Consider the following 15,683-nt stretch of genomic DNA (forward strand, 5'->3'; position numbering starts at 1 on the left):
CTATGAAGGTCACCAAATATTAGTAATTCTATTTCAGAAACATTTCCAGGATTCAGCCCTTCCTCTCTGTCTTCACTATCATTACTTTAATTCAGGCCTTCGCCGTTTTTTCACCTAAATTGCTATCATCATTTTGATGCCCTCCGTTATCCTTCATTCACATTGACACCAGAATGGGCCCCTTAAAACGTATATATTCTTGCATTACTTCCCTGATTTAAGTTCTGTGCTGGCTTCAGACGACGAAACGGCAAGTTACAGCAACTCAAGCCCTTCCTTGTATAATTTCCTCATTTCCAGTTTTACCTGCCTGGCTCTCCCATTGCCCCTACCCTGCACTGATGCTTTATCCATACTCAGTTTCTCCTATTCCCTAGATGCACTGTGCTTTTCTAATGGCTTCCATGCAGATGCTCTTTCCTTTTGTCTGGAGTGTCCTAGCCTTGCCCTTTATTCATCTTTCAAACTCTGACCTACTCTCTCCTCTCTCTTCTCCCAAAGTGGCTACATACAATCCATTGCCTCCTCTTATGGCAGTCTGCAGTTCAGATTTCTTAGTCTCATACTTGCCCGTCTCACATTGTATTGCTTTTTGTCAGTTTGTGTACCCATCTGTCTGTTTCATTAGATTGAGAAATGCTCAAGGGCAGGAATTTTATCTCTTCCACATGTAGCTATTAGACAGGTATATGCTCAATAAATTAGTATTTTCATTTAGTGATCTTTTTAAAATTAATAAAATACTTCTCCACTTGCTCAAACGTAATATAGAAATGTCTTCCTTTCTCCTCCTCTTGTTCCTCTTCTTCTTCTTTCTCTTCTTCTTTTTCTTATTATTCCTCTTTCTCTTCCTCTTCTTCTTCTTTTTTTAGAGAAATAGGGTCTCATTTTGTCACCTGGGCTGGAGTTTAGCTGTGTGATCATTGCCCCCTATAACTTCAAACTGCTGGGCTCAAGCGATCCTCCCTCCTCAGGCTCCTGTGTAGCTGGGACTACAGGCATGCACCACCATGCCCAGCTAATTTTTAATTTTTTTTGTGGAGTGGGGTGGGGTCTTACTATATGGTCCAGACTGGTCTTGAATTCCTAGCTTCAAGCAATCCTCCTGCCTCAGCCTCCCAAACACTGGGATTACAGGTATGAGCCACCATATCTGACTTCTTCCCATCATTTTGTACCTAAAAGCATAAATCCAAGGGAGAAGGAAGTCATAGCTTCAAGTGTGAAGCAAAAGACTGACTCAGGAGGCTGAAAATGCCATTATCTCTCTGATGTAATAGATAACAGCAGACCCAAGTTGACTCCAATAGTGTACATAACAGAAAACCACAGATTGCCATGTTAAAATTGAACTCTAAGGATTTTAAAATATATTTATCATCCCACTGTGCTGGTTGTGTACAATGATACCATACATGATATTTCTAAAACACAAGCCCAGAAAGCTTATCTGGGCTGCATGGAATAGGACTCCAACTCAAGTAAACATCATTTTTAAAGCCTGCACTAAATGATAGATTTAAATTAGAATAAAAAGACAGAAAACAGCATGTGAAACACTTCATTACCTTTTACATTTTTATGAAGCCTAGGGTAGAGGCAAGTATTAAAATAACAAGATTGAAAAGTGGCTGGTGAAAAGGTCTTTAGTGCTTCTTGGCTGACATTTTTAAAAGGGCTTATTAATGCAAAAACCCTGCGGCTTTCATCATGCACACACAGAAACTGAATCTCTAAGGCATAGACAGACAGGAAGAGAAGTCTGCCCTGTTTGAAATGTTTAATAGAAGAGGGTGAAAGTAGCTTGCAGCTTTTACTCCTTCCATGTTCCCTCATTGACCCCCTTCCATCGCCAACTTCCCAAAAGCCAAGCTAAAATAATGTGGTTTCAGTACTTATCCCAAACTCTGCTGGCTACCATGCCCCTGCCTGGAACTACCACAGGCTGCTGAGCAGTGAGGCCTGCCCCACTGCTCAGGAATTACAGGATGATAGTCTGTCACTGTTCTGGGCAGAAGTGGGCAGCCAACTGGACGCTCTGGTTTTGGACAGTGCATGTCCTCTTTCTTTTCAAATCCAGTGAACTGAGAGTCTCTGCAATCTCAGGAAACTTTTCCCGGTACTCAGAAGTTAGATATAAGACTGTTTTCTATCATTATTCCTGTTGGCCCATGTTCTAGAACCCTGTTCCCTGCTTTTTATGTGCTATCTCAATATATTCTTAAACCATGGGATGGTCTTCACTGTATCCTTTGGAAGCCATGCCCCATTCTGCTCTGTGATGATTAGATGGTTAATATTGAGTGTCAAGTTGGTTGGATTGAAGGATGCAAATATTGTTCCTGGGTGTGTCTGTGAGGGTGTTGCCAAAGGAAATTAACATTTGAGCCAGTGGACTGGGAGGAGCAGACCCACCCTCAGTCTGGGTGGGCACCATTTAATCAGCTGCCAGTATGGCTAGAATAAAACAGGCAGAAGAAAGTGGAATGAAGAGACTTGCTCAGTTTTCCAGTCTTCATCTTTCTCCCATGCTGGAAGCTTCCTGCCCTCAAACATCAGACTCCAAGTTCTTCAGCTTTTGGACTCTTGGACTTACACCAATGATTTGCTAGGGGCTCCTGGCCTTTAGCCACAGCCCGAAGGCTGGACTGTTGGCTTACCTACTTTTGAGATGTTGGGACTCGGACTATCTTCCTTGCTCCCTGGCTTGCAGATGGCCTATTGTGATGCTTCCCCTTGTTACTCTGTGAACCGATTCTCCTAATAAACTCCCCGTCATATATATGTATATCCTATTAGTTCTGTCCCTTAGAGAACCCTCACTAATACATGCCCCCATGTCCTTGTATCTCCAGGCAACCAGAGATTAGAACAAAGTTGTCAAAACTCCTTTATTCTTGGTAAGTGCTTCTTTTAAACACTTTCTGAAACTTTTGCCCTCTTGTTTATACTGTACAACTACTACAGTGACCCTCCTCCACTCCTCCCAGTGCATTCTAACCCCATCTCTAAGCATTTGACCCTCTTATAACGCTAACATGTAACAGACCTTTTGGAGGACCCCACGGAGAGATTGCAAATCTGTCCTTCCTATCACCACCTTCACCAACCCAGTCTAAAACTTTGCATATTATGTTAGTTAAGAGAAAGAGAGCACTAGGTAGGGGCAATCCCGACATTTTCAAATTCTCTATTCATAGGAAGAACATTTCAAAAATACTTAAAATTCCTTTTGGTACCTCAGAGGCCCGAGCCAAGAATATGGTAGTTCCTTGAAAGTCTATCGCATTCACACAAGTAGAACTCATTATTTTAAGCCTGTACCTTTGAAAGCACTGCTGAGTCTTTGCTGTGTAGTAGATCAAATATCATCACAACTAAAGTGATCCTGATATTCCACTGTGTCTCTAATGACATTTTTAGAGCCAAGGATCCATACAGCTTAATGGCGATCTGAAGATCATCATCTCATAAAAATTTCATTACACCCATTCTCACCATTTACAAAAAGAAAAAAAAAAGATTTTTCTATGAGAGAAGTGAAAGTAATGTTTATTAGCATGTAGGTCTCCTGACTACAATCCACTGCTCTTTCTGCCATTCCATGAAAACTCTTACTTAACTTACTAAAGATCACCTCACAGTACTTCCCCACATCCTATGACAGCAGAAATTGGATGCCCAGCACAAGACCTTGTATTTATCAATCATTAATAAAGAAATGACACGTCAAATGGCACAAGTTTTATAAGAAAGGCCTAAACAGTGATTTTATTTGTTTTTGTTTTCCCTTTCCTGACCAAGACCAGATTCTCTTCTGCCTCAAGATCTTGAAGAAGCATCCTGCTAACATCAGGGCAGGGATATCTTTTGGGGTGGTATTGTAACAACAGTGTTCAACTCAAGGGCACCTAGAGGGACAGAGCAGCTAGAGAGGCTAGTAAACTCATAGGGCATGACCACTTCTTGAGAATATTTCGAGATGAGGGGATACCTATAATATAAAATAATGTGTTGAGCAAATACAGTGAAACTAGCTTATACGAATTTGTTTCTTTTCAACCCTAAGTAGTCATTCAGTAAAAAAATATATATAATATATCCTAATACACAGCCATCTCATAAATATTTTCAAACATCTTTTTTAGAAATTGCTATTAAAAGCCTATGAAACATTCTTTTAAATGTCATCAGTGTTCATAGATTTTCCTTAAAGATTGATTTGGTTATTAGGCAAAAGTCACTCAGCTAATTGGAAAGAACAAGGTAAGTAAAATTTTATTTTGGTTTAAAAAATTGTACACAGAAAATGACACCAATTTTCTGAGTTATTTTGAAGACATTTACAAAAACATCATTTCAAAAATAATCTAAGGAATGACAGTGTCATTGGAATAAGAATACAATCTCTGTAGGTGATTAAATCAGAGTCAACATCTATTTCTTCAAATAAGTTTTGATATCGTGATTCGAAGACCAGCCATAAGTATGACACATTTTCCACAATGACATGCATGCTGCCATTTACATGAATGTTTGAAAAGATGTTTAATTGCTTAGAAAATATTGTTTTTATATGGTTAAATTTTAAAAAGCTTTTTAAAACCAACAGTTGAGTGAGTGATCACAGCACCTCGTTTTAACATCATATTAAAGAAAGAAGCAGTAAAGATGGTAGGAAATACAGACTTGAATCACCTTCACCACCCTTCCCGCATCCCTCGGCAGCAGCACTTAGGGGAAGGAGAGCACAGAGATTGTGGGACTTTGCATTGAAACTCGGTGCTGCTCTGTCAGAGCAGAAAGCAATATAGGGTAGAAATGAACCGGTGCCCACAGAGGGAGCATTTACACCAGCCCTAGCCAGAGAAAAATCATCCATCCTAGAGGCTGGAACCTGAGTCCCTCAAGCCTCACCACAGTGGGCTAAAGTATTCTGGGGTCCTATGTAAACATTAATGGCAGTCTAAGCCACAAGGACTGCAATTTCTGGGGATATCCTGTGCTGTGCTGTGCTGTGCTCAAAACCAGTGGACTTGGGGTGCACATGACCTAGTGAGACACTAGCTGAGGTTGCCAAGGGAGTGCTTGTGGCCCCCCTCCCCCAACCACAGGCAGTGGAGTTGGCAGCTGTAGGAAAAACTCCTTCCCTCTGCTTGAGGAGAGGAGAAAGGGGACTAAAAAGGACTTTGTCCTACAACTTGGATGCCAGCTCAGCCAAGGTAGTATAGGGCATGAGTCAGATTCCTGAGGCCCCCATTCCAGGCCCTACCTCCTATTTAATGTTTCTAGATATGCCCTGGAACAAAAAGAAGCCTGCTGCTTTGAAGGGAAGAATTCAGTCCTACAGGATGCATCACCTGCAGACAGAAGAGCCCCTGGGCCCTGAATAATTGGCAGTGTTAACCAGGCAGTACTTGCTGTGGGCCCTAGGTCAGACACAGAAAAGTGCTGGATTCAGTTGTGACCCAGCACATTCACAGCTGTGGTGGTTATGGGGAGATTCTCCTTATGCTTGAGGAAAAGAGACGGAAGAATAAAGAAGACTTTGTCTTACAGCCTGGATTCCAGCTTGGCCACAGTGGGCTAGAGCACCAGGCAGCCTCTTGGGGTTCCCAGTTTCAGGCCTTGGCTCCCAGATGGCAATTCTGGACCACCCTGGGCCAGAAGTTAGTTGAGAGAGCCACACCTGGCAGCACTCATCACAAACTGACTGAGGAACCCTCAGGTGCTGAGTGAACATGGATGATAGCCAGGCAGCACCCACTGAGGGCCTGGGTCATTGGTGGCCATATGGAGGGACTCCTCTGCTTGAGGGAAGAGGAGAGAAGAATGGGAAGAACTTTTTGTCTTGCAGCTTGGGTACCAGTTCAGCCTCAGTAGAATAGAGTGCCAGGTAGATTACTAAGGTTCCTGAGTTTCTAAGCCATGGCTTCTGAATGGCATCTCTGGACCCAGCTGGAGCTAGGAGGGACTCACCACTCTGACGGGAAGGACCCAAGCTTGGCTAGATTCAGCACCTAGATTGTAGAGTCTATGGGCCTTAAGTGAGCATGGACAGTAGCCAGGTGGTAGGCAACACAGGACTTGAGTGATGCCCAGTGCTATGCTGGCTTCAGGTCTGAACCAGTGCAATTCCTGTGGTGACCACAGAGGTGCTTGCATCATCCCTCCCTCAGCTCCAGAAAGCTCAGGACAGAGAGAAAGAGACTCCGCTTGTTTGAGGGAAAGTAAGGGAAGAGAAAAAGAGTCTCTGCATGGTAATACAGAGAATTCTCCTAGATCTAACCCAAGACCACCTCAGTGGTACTTCTATGAGTCTGCAGGAGTAACAGTGTTACTGGGCTTAGGCTGCTTCCTAATGGATGTACAGCCGTAGTGACAGACTTAGATCACAACACCCATGTTCATTCAAATACTTGGAAAGCCTTCCAAAGAAGGACAGGTACGAATAAGCCCAGACTGCAAAGGCTACAATAAATAACTAACTCTTCAATGCCTAGACACTGATGAACATCCACAGCATCAAGGCTTTCCAGGAAAACATGACCTCACCAAACAAACTAAGGCACCAGGGACTAGTCCTGGAGAGACAGAGATGTGTGACCTTTCAGAGAGAGAATTCAAAATAGTTGTTTTGAGAAAGCTCTGTGAAATTCAAGATAACACAAACAAGGAATTTGGAATCCTATCAGATTAATTTAGCAAACAGATTGAAATAAGTAAAAAGAATCAAGCAGACATTCTAGAGCTGAAAAATGTAATTGTCATATGCAAGAATGCATGAGTCTCTTAACAGTGGAATTAATAAAGCAGAAGAAAGCGCTAGTGACCTTGAAGACAGGCTCCTTGAAAATACACAGTCATAGGAGACAAAGAAAAAAATATTTTAAAAAAATGAAGCACACCTACAAGATCTAGAAAATAATCTCAGAGGGGCAAATCTAAGAGTTATTGATCTTAAAGAGGAGGTAGAGAGAGAAAGAGGGATCAGGCTAGAAAGTTTCTTCAAAGTACAATAACAGAGAACTTTCCAAACCCAGAGAAGATAAATATTAAAGTACAAAAAGATTACAGAACATGAAGCAGAGTTAACCCAAATTGGACTGCCAAAGGTCAAGGATAAATAAATAGTCCTAAAAGCAGCAAGAGAAAAGAAACAAATAAGATACAAAGAGGTGTTCCACTTTGTCTGGCAGCAGACTTCTCAGTGGAAAGCTTACAGGCCAGAAGAGAGTGGCATACTGTGTATGTAAAGGGTTGAAGAAAAAAAATCTTTCATCCTAGCATAATACATCTAGTGTAAATTTCTTTCAGATATGGAGGATAAATAAAGACTTTCCCAGACAAACAAAAGCAGAGACATTTCATCAAAACCAGATTCTGTCTTATAAGGAATGTTAAAAGAGATTCTTCAATCTGGCCAAAAAAAAAAAAAAAAGACGTTAATGAGCAATAAGAAGTCATCTGAAAGTGCAAAACTGACTGGTAATAGTGAATACACAGAAAAACATATATTATAACACTGTAATGACTAAAAGATGGGCCTATCAAAAATAACTATGATAACTTTTCAAGACATAGACAATATAATGAGATGTAAAGAGAAACAAGAAAAAGTTAAAAATGGGGGAATAAAGTTCAACTATACAATTTTGATTAGTTTCTTCTTTGCTTGCTTGTTAAATTGCTTCTTTATGCAATCACTATTAATTTCTCATGAGTTTAAATTAATGGGGAATAAGAGATTATTTCCAAACCTTATAGTCACCTCAAACCAAAATCATATAGCAGATACACAAAAAGTCAAAAGCAAGAAATGAAAACGTGCTACCAGAGAAAATCACCTTCACTGAAAGGAAGACAGAAAGGAAGGAAAGAAGAAAGAGAAGACCACAAAGCAGCCAGAAAACAAATGACAAAATGGCTGGACTAAATCCCTATTTATCAACAATAACATTGAATGTAAATGGACTAAATTATCCAATCAAAAGACACAGAGTATCTGAATGTATTAAAAAACAAGATGCAATGATCCATTGACTACAAAAACACATTTCACTTATAAAGACACACATAGACTGAAAATAAAGAGATAGAAAAAGTTATCCCATGTGAATGGAAACGAAAAAGAGCAGGAATAGCTATACTTCCAACAGACAAAACAGATTTTAAGATGAAAACTATAAAAAAAGACAAAGAAATTCGTTATATAATGATGAAGAGGCCAATGCCACAACACAAGAAGTTGTAATAATTGTAAGTATATATCTACTTAACACTGGAGCACTTTGATATATATCACACACATTATTAAAGCTAAAGAGGGAGGTAGATCCCAATACAATAATGACTTTGATATCTCACTTTCATAATTGGACATAACTTCTAGACAGAAACATCAGATTTTAATCTGCACTGTAGACCAAATGGACCTAACAGATGTTACAGAATATTCCATCCAATGGCTACGGATTACACATTCTTCTCCTTAGCACATGGATTATTCTCAAAAATAGACCATATGTTAGGCCATAAAAAAAAGTATTTTAAAATTCAGAAAAATTAAAATTGATTATCAAGTATCTTCTCTGATCATAATAGAACAAAACTAGAAGTCAGTAGCAAGAGAAATTTTGAAAATTTTAGAAATACATGAAAATTAAACAATATGCTCCTGAATGACCAGTGGGCCAATAAAGAACTTAAAAAGAAAATTTTTAAATGTCTTGAAACAAACAACAATGGAAACACAACATACCAAAATCTATGGGATACACCAAAAGTAATACTAAGAGGAGAGTTTATAGCAATGAATGCCTACATCAAAAAAGTAGAAATAGTTTAAATAAACAACCTAACGATGCATCCTAGGGTATTAGAAAAGCAAGAGCAAACAGAACTCAAAATTAGTAGGAAAAAAATAATAAAGATAGAGCAGAAAGAAGTGAAATTGAAATTGAAAAATACAGAAGATCAAAAGGATAAAAAATTGTTTTTTTTTTTATAAAATTAGCAAAATCTACAAACCTTTAGACAGACTAAGAATAAAGAGAGAAGATACAAATAAATAAAATCAGAGATGAAGAAGGGAATCTTACAACCAATATTGTAGAAATTCAAAAGATCATTAGAGACTACTATGAGCAACTATATGACAATAAAGTGGAAAACCTAGAAGAAATGGATACATTTCTAGACAAATACAACCTATCAAGATTAAACCACGAAGAAATCCAAAACCTAAACACACCAACAAGTAATGAATTTGAAGCTAGAAGAAAAAAATTTCCCAGCAAAGGAAGGCTATGGCTTTACTGCTGAATTTGACCAAACATTTAAGGAAAAATTAATACCAATTCTACTCAAACTATTTCAAAAAATAGAGGAGGAATGATTACTTCCAAATTCATTCTATGAAGCCAGTATTACTGTGATACCAATACCAAAGATACATCAAAAAAGAAAAAACATAGACCAATATTCCTGATGAATATTAAAAGTCCTCAACAAAATACTAGCAAATTAAATTCATCAACACATTAAAAAGATCATTCTTCATGACCAAGTGGTATTTATCCTTGGGATGCAAGAATGGTTAAACATATGCAAATCAATCAATGTATTACATCAAATCAATAGAATGAAGGATAAAAACCATATGATCATTTCAATTGATGATGAAAAAGCAATTGATAAAATTCAATATCCCTTCCTGATAAAACACTCAGAAAACTGGGTATAGAAGGAACATTACTCAACATAATAAAAGTCATATATGATAGACCCACAGCTAGTATCATATTAAATGAGGGAAAACTGAACACATTTTCTCTAAGATCTGGAACACAACAAGGATGCCTACTTACGCCATTGTTATTCAACAATGCCTTAAGTCCTAGCTAGAGCAGTCAGAAAAGGGAAAGAAATAAAAGGCATCCAAATTTGAAAGGAAGAAGTCAAATTATCCGTATTTGCAGATGATATCATCTTAAATTTTGAAAAACCCAAAGACTCCACCAAAAAACTATCAGAACTGACAAATTTAGTAAAGTTGCAAAATACCAAATCAATATAAAGTATCAGTAGCATTTCTGTATGCCAACAGCTAACAATCTGAAAATGAAATCAAGAAAATAACCTTATTTATAATAGCTACAAAATAGTAATAATTAATAGTAATAATAAGACATCTAGGAATAGACTTAACCAAAAAAGTGAAATATCTCTATAATAAAACTATAAAACATTGATGTAAGAAATTAAAAAGGACACACACACAAAAAAGAAAAGATATTCCATGTTCATGGATTGAAAGAATTAATACTGTGCAAGTGTCCATACTGCCTAAAGCAATCTGCAGATTCAATGCAAAATACCAATGACATTCTTCACAAAAACATTTAAAAAAAAATCCTAAAACTTATATGGAATCACAAAAGACTCAGCATATCCAAAGCTATTCTTTAAGTAAGAAGAACAAAACTGGAGGAATCACATTACCTGATTTCAAATTATACTAAAGACCTATAGCAACCAAAACAGCATAGTACTGGCATAAAAACAGATGCACTGACCAATGGAACAGAATAGATAACCCAGAAATAAATTCACGTATTTACAGTAAATTCATTTTCAATATAATAAAAGTCATATATGATAGACCCACAGCTAGTATCATATTAAATGAGGGAAAACTGAACACATTTTCTCTAAGATCTGGAACACAACAAGGATGCCTACTTACGCCATTGTTACAACAAGAACATATATTTGGGAAAGGGCACTCCCTTCAATAAATCATGCTGGTAAAACTGGATATCTATATGCAGAGAAACAAAACTAGATCCTTATCTCTCATTATATGCAAAAATCAAGTAAAATGGATTAAATAATTCAGTCTAAGACTTCAAACTATGAAACTACTAGAACACATTGGAGAATATCTCCAGGATATTTGTCTAACCAAAGACTTCTTGAGTAAAACCTAAAAACAAAAGGAAAAAAAAGAAAAAAAAAAAAAAAAAAAAAAAACAAAAAAAAAGAACAAATGGGATCTCATCAAATTACAAAGCTTCGGCAGAGCAAAGGATACATACAATCAACAAAGTAATGAGACAATCCACCAAATGGAAGAAAATATCTCCAAACTATCCATCTGACAAAGAATTAATAACCAGAATATATAAAGAGCTCATACAACTTAATAAGAAAAAAAATCATAATTTGATTAAAAATGGGCAAAAATCTGAATAGACATTTCTCAAAAGAGGACATATGAATGGCAAACAGGTATTTAATAAAGTACTCAACATCACTGATCATCAGAGAAATGCAAAGTAAAACTATGGAGATATCATCTCACCCCATTTAAACTGGCTTTTATCCAAAAGACAAGCAAAACCAATTTAGGCAAGCATGTGCAGAAAAGGGAAACTTCATACAATGTTGGTGGGAATGTAAATAAGTACAACTACTATGGAGTACAGTTTGCAGGTTCCTCAAAGAACTAAAAATGAAACACCATGTGATTCAACTACCTCACTGCTAGGAATATACTCAAGTGAAAGCAAATCAGCGTACTGAAGAGATATCTGCCTTTCCAAGTTTGTTGCAGCACTATGCACAATAGCCAAGATTTGGAAGCAAACTAAGTGTCCAGCAACAGATGAATGGATAAAGAAAATGTGATACATATGCACAATGGAGTACAATTCAGCCATAAAAATAGAATGAAATCCTGTTATTTGCAACAACACAGATGAAACTGAAGGGCATTCTGTCAAGTAAATAAGCTAGAAACAGAAAGACAAAATTCTCATGTTCTCACTTATTTGTGGGTGCTAAAAATTAAAACAATTGAATTCATGAAAATACAGAGTAGAAAGATGGCTACCCAAGGCTGGGAAGGGTGGTGGTGGGGAGGGGGAAATGGGGGTGGTGAATGGATACAAAAATATAGTTAGATAGAATGAATAAGAGATAGTGTTTCATAGCACAATGGGGAAATTGCAGTCAATAATAATTTACTATACACTTCAAAACAACTAAAAGAGTATAATTGGATGGTTTAGTAACACAAAATGTGTTTATTATGCATTGTACGCCTACATTGAAATATCTCATGTACTTCATAAATATGTACAACTAATATGTATCCACAACAAAATTTAAAAAGCAATTAGAAAATTGTACATGAAAGGTTACCACAATTATGTAAAAATAGGCATAAATAATATTGGAAGAAAAGAGGCCTAAATGATGAAAATGATGGATTTGGATAGTGAAACAGAAGGTCATTACATGTCCACTTTTTGGTGTTTTCTAATTTTTTTCTAATGAACAGAGATCATCTATAAAATGAGAAAATCATTCCTTTCTTTTTTAAAAATTATTATATTTGTGCATTGTCTCATAACCAGTAAGATAACTGCTTATATTGGCTTCCAACCATGATCACTTCCCTACACCATACTTCACCTATAACATAAAGTGGTTGGGTAATTATTGCCACTCTAAAGGCCTTGAAAAAGGCCAACATGCAGCAACCAAAGATCCTAAGATTAAAAACCTAGAAAAGTCACAGCACAATAAAATGGTGTGATTTAGTTCTATTAAAGTAATATTTTGTTAATCTGAATAACTTATACCATAAGTAGACTAACTTTTTAACCATATATTCATTTTAGAACAATGTAGTCATGTATATATTTAAAAGCTTAATCAGAGGAGAGGAAAAATGGTGGACAGCAGGCAGGACTAACTTGCAGCTCCTACTCAGACAGAGTAGCCTGTGGAGACTCACATCATGAACTTTTGATCAGGAACATACCAGGAAAGCTGAGAGAATCCACAGACCTTTTGAAGGAAGTAGACTGCTGCTGCTGGCTCCAGGAGACAGCCAAAAAATGGTGAGTGCCCAAAGTCTGAAAGTGTGAAAGGGGATCATCCAGCCCTGAACATACATCCTCACTGGAGAACCTGAAAGTCCAGATCATGGGAAAAGAATTTGACCTTACCTAGAGCTGAAGCAAACTTAGAGAGCAAGAGAAATACAAAGGTAGAAGAAGCAGTGGTAAGAGCCCTATAACTACTCTCAGTCCTTGGGGAAGCCATTTCTGTCTTTGTCTCACAGGGATTCTTAGGGAGGACTGCCAGTGGAGTTGGGAAAAGACAACAGGGAGTAGAAAAACTGAACTCTGTAACAATTTCAACCAAATGCACAGTTTCTTGGACAAAATCTGGGAGAGAGGGTGAACCAGGGGTGCAGACACAGCACAGAAGTTACAGTAGGTGGAGAAGCACAAAACCTGAAAGCCCTGCTTACTTTCTCAGAAGGGAGGCCTGGAGCCTGGGACAAGTTCTCAACCCTCTTCACCCACTGCCTGGAAATAAATTCAGTGCTGTTGGAGGGCATGGTCAAAGTGAGACTGGCCTTTTTGGCTTATGGGATTTGGCTGAGGCCTGCAACTGCCAGTTTTCCTCCACTTTCCTGGTTACCTCCATAGGCAGAAGAGGCAGCCATGATCCCCCTGGGAGCATAACTCCGTTGGCCTAAAAACCCACCCCCATCCCCCACAGCAGCTGCAGCAAGCTCGCCCCAAGCAGAGTCTGAACTCAAACATTCCTAACCTCACCTCCACATGATGGTCTTTCTCTACCCGCCCTGGTAGCTAAAGACGAAGAACACAATCTCTTGGGAGCTCTATGGCTCCACCTACTGCTGTGAAACATAACAGGAGACCCTAGGGCACCCCTGTATCCTCCCTATACTACTGCAGCTGATACTCTCTTGAAAGCATCTCTCCTGGCTGGAGGCCAACCAACACAAAACGAGCACAATAAACAAAAACACAACCAAGGACCATCACAGAGTCCACTTAACTCCTCTGCTACCTCCACTGGAGCAGGTGCTGGTACCCAGGGCTGAGAGACCTAAGATGGATCATATCACAGGACTCTTTGCAGATACTCCCCAGCACCAGCCCAGAGCCCAATAGCTCCACTGAGTGTCTGGATCCAGAAGAGAAATAACAGTCACTGCAGTTCATCTCTCAGGAAGCCACATCCCTGAGCATCCACATATAGGGAGCGCCCTGTGGGACAAAAGAACCTAAGTAGCAGCCCTTAAGCCCCAGCCCTTCCATCTGATATAGACTACCCAAATAAGAAGGAACTACTCAAGGAGGCACCAGAAAAAGGTGAATACCAACTCAAATAAATTTTTTAAATGTTACAGGATATGGATGGAAAAATCTTTAGATAAATAGATAACATAAATAAAAAACAATCATGTCTTCTGGAATGAAGGACGTACTTAGAGAAATGCAAAATAACACTGGAAAGACTCAGCAATAGAATTGAACAAATAGAAGAAAACTTCAGAGCTCAAAGACAAAGCTTTTGAATTAACCCAATCCAACAAAGACAAAAAAAAAAAAAAATTAAGAACAGGCTGGCTGCAGTGGCTCACACCTGTAATCTCAGCACTTTGGGAGGCCTAGCGGGCCTGAGGTCAGGAGTTTGAGACCAGCCTGGCCAACATGGTAAAACCTCCTCTCTACTAAAAATACAAAACTTAGCCAGGTATGATGGTGGGTACCTGTAATCTCAGCTACTCGGGAGGCTGAGGTGGGAGAATCACTTGAACCCAGGAGGTGTAGGTTGCAGTGAGCTGAGATCATGCCACTGCACTCCAGCCTGGGCAACAAAGTGATACTCTGTCTCAAACAAACAAACAAAATAAATAAATAAATAAAAGAGCAAACCCCTCCAAGAAGTTCTGGATTATGTTAAATGACCAACCTAAGAATAATTTATGTTCCCAAGGAAGAAGAGAAATCTAAAAGTTTTGACAATGTATTTGAGGAAATAATTGAGAAAAGCTACACTGGCTTTGCTAGAGATCTAGACATCCAAATACAAAAAGCTCAAAGAACGCCTCTGGAACTCATTGCAAAAATATTATCGCCTAGGCACATCGTCATTAGTTTATCTAAAGTTAAGATGAAGGAAAGAATCTTAAGAGCTGTGAGGCAAAAGCATCAGGTAACCTATAAAGGAAAGCCTATCAGATTAACAGCAGATTTCTCAGGAACCTGAAAGCTAGAAGGGATTTTGGGTCCTATCTTTAGCCTCCTTAAACAAAACTATTATCAGCCAATAATTTTGTATCCAGTAAAACTAAGCTTCATAAATGAAGAAAAGATACAGTCTCTTTCAGACAAGCAAATTGCTGAGAGAATCCACCACTACCAAGCCAGCACTACAAGAACTGCTAAAATGAACTCTAAATCTCGACACAAATCCTGAAAATGCACCAAAATAGAATCTCCTTAAAGCATAAATATTACAGGACCTATAAAACAACAATACAATGAAAAAAAAGGTATTCAGGCAACAAATAGCACAATAAATAGAATAGTACCTCATATCACAATACTGTTTAACATAAATGGCCTAAATGCTCCACTTAAAGGATACACAATTGCAGAATAGATAAGAATTCACCAACCAAATATTTGCTGAGTCTACAAGAGACTCAGCTGACACATGACAATTCACACAAATTTATGGTAAAGGTGTGGGAAAAGATATTCCATGCAAAAGGACACCAAAAGCAAGCAGGAGTAGCCATTCTTATATCAGACAGAACAAACTTTAAAGCAACAGCAGTTTAAAAA

This window comes from Sapajus apella, unplaced genomic scaffold (genome assembly GCF_009761245.1).
Source record: "Sapajus apella isolate SASKATOON/1434 unplaced genomic scaffold, GSC_monkey_1.0 scaffold40, whole genome shotgun sequence".
In the NCBI taxonomy this organism is placed as follows: Eukaryota; Metazoa; Chordata; class Mammalia; order Primates; family Cebidae; genus Sapajus; species Sapajus apella.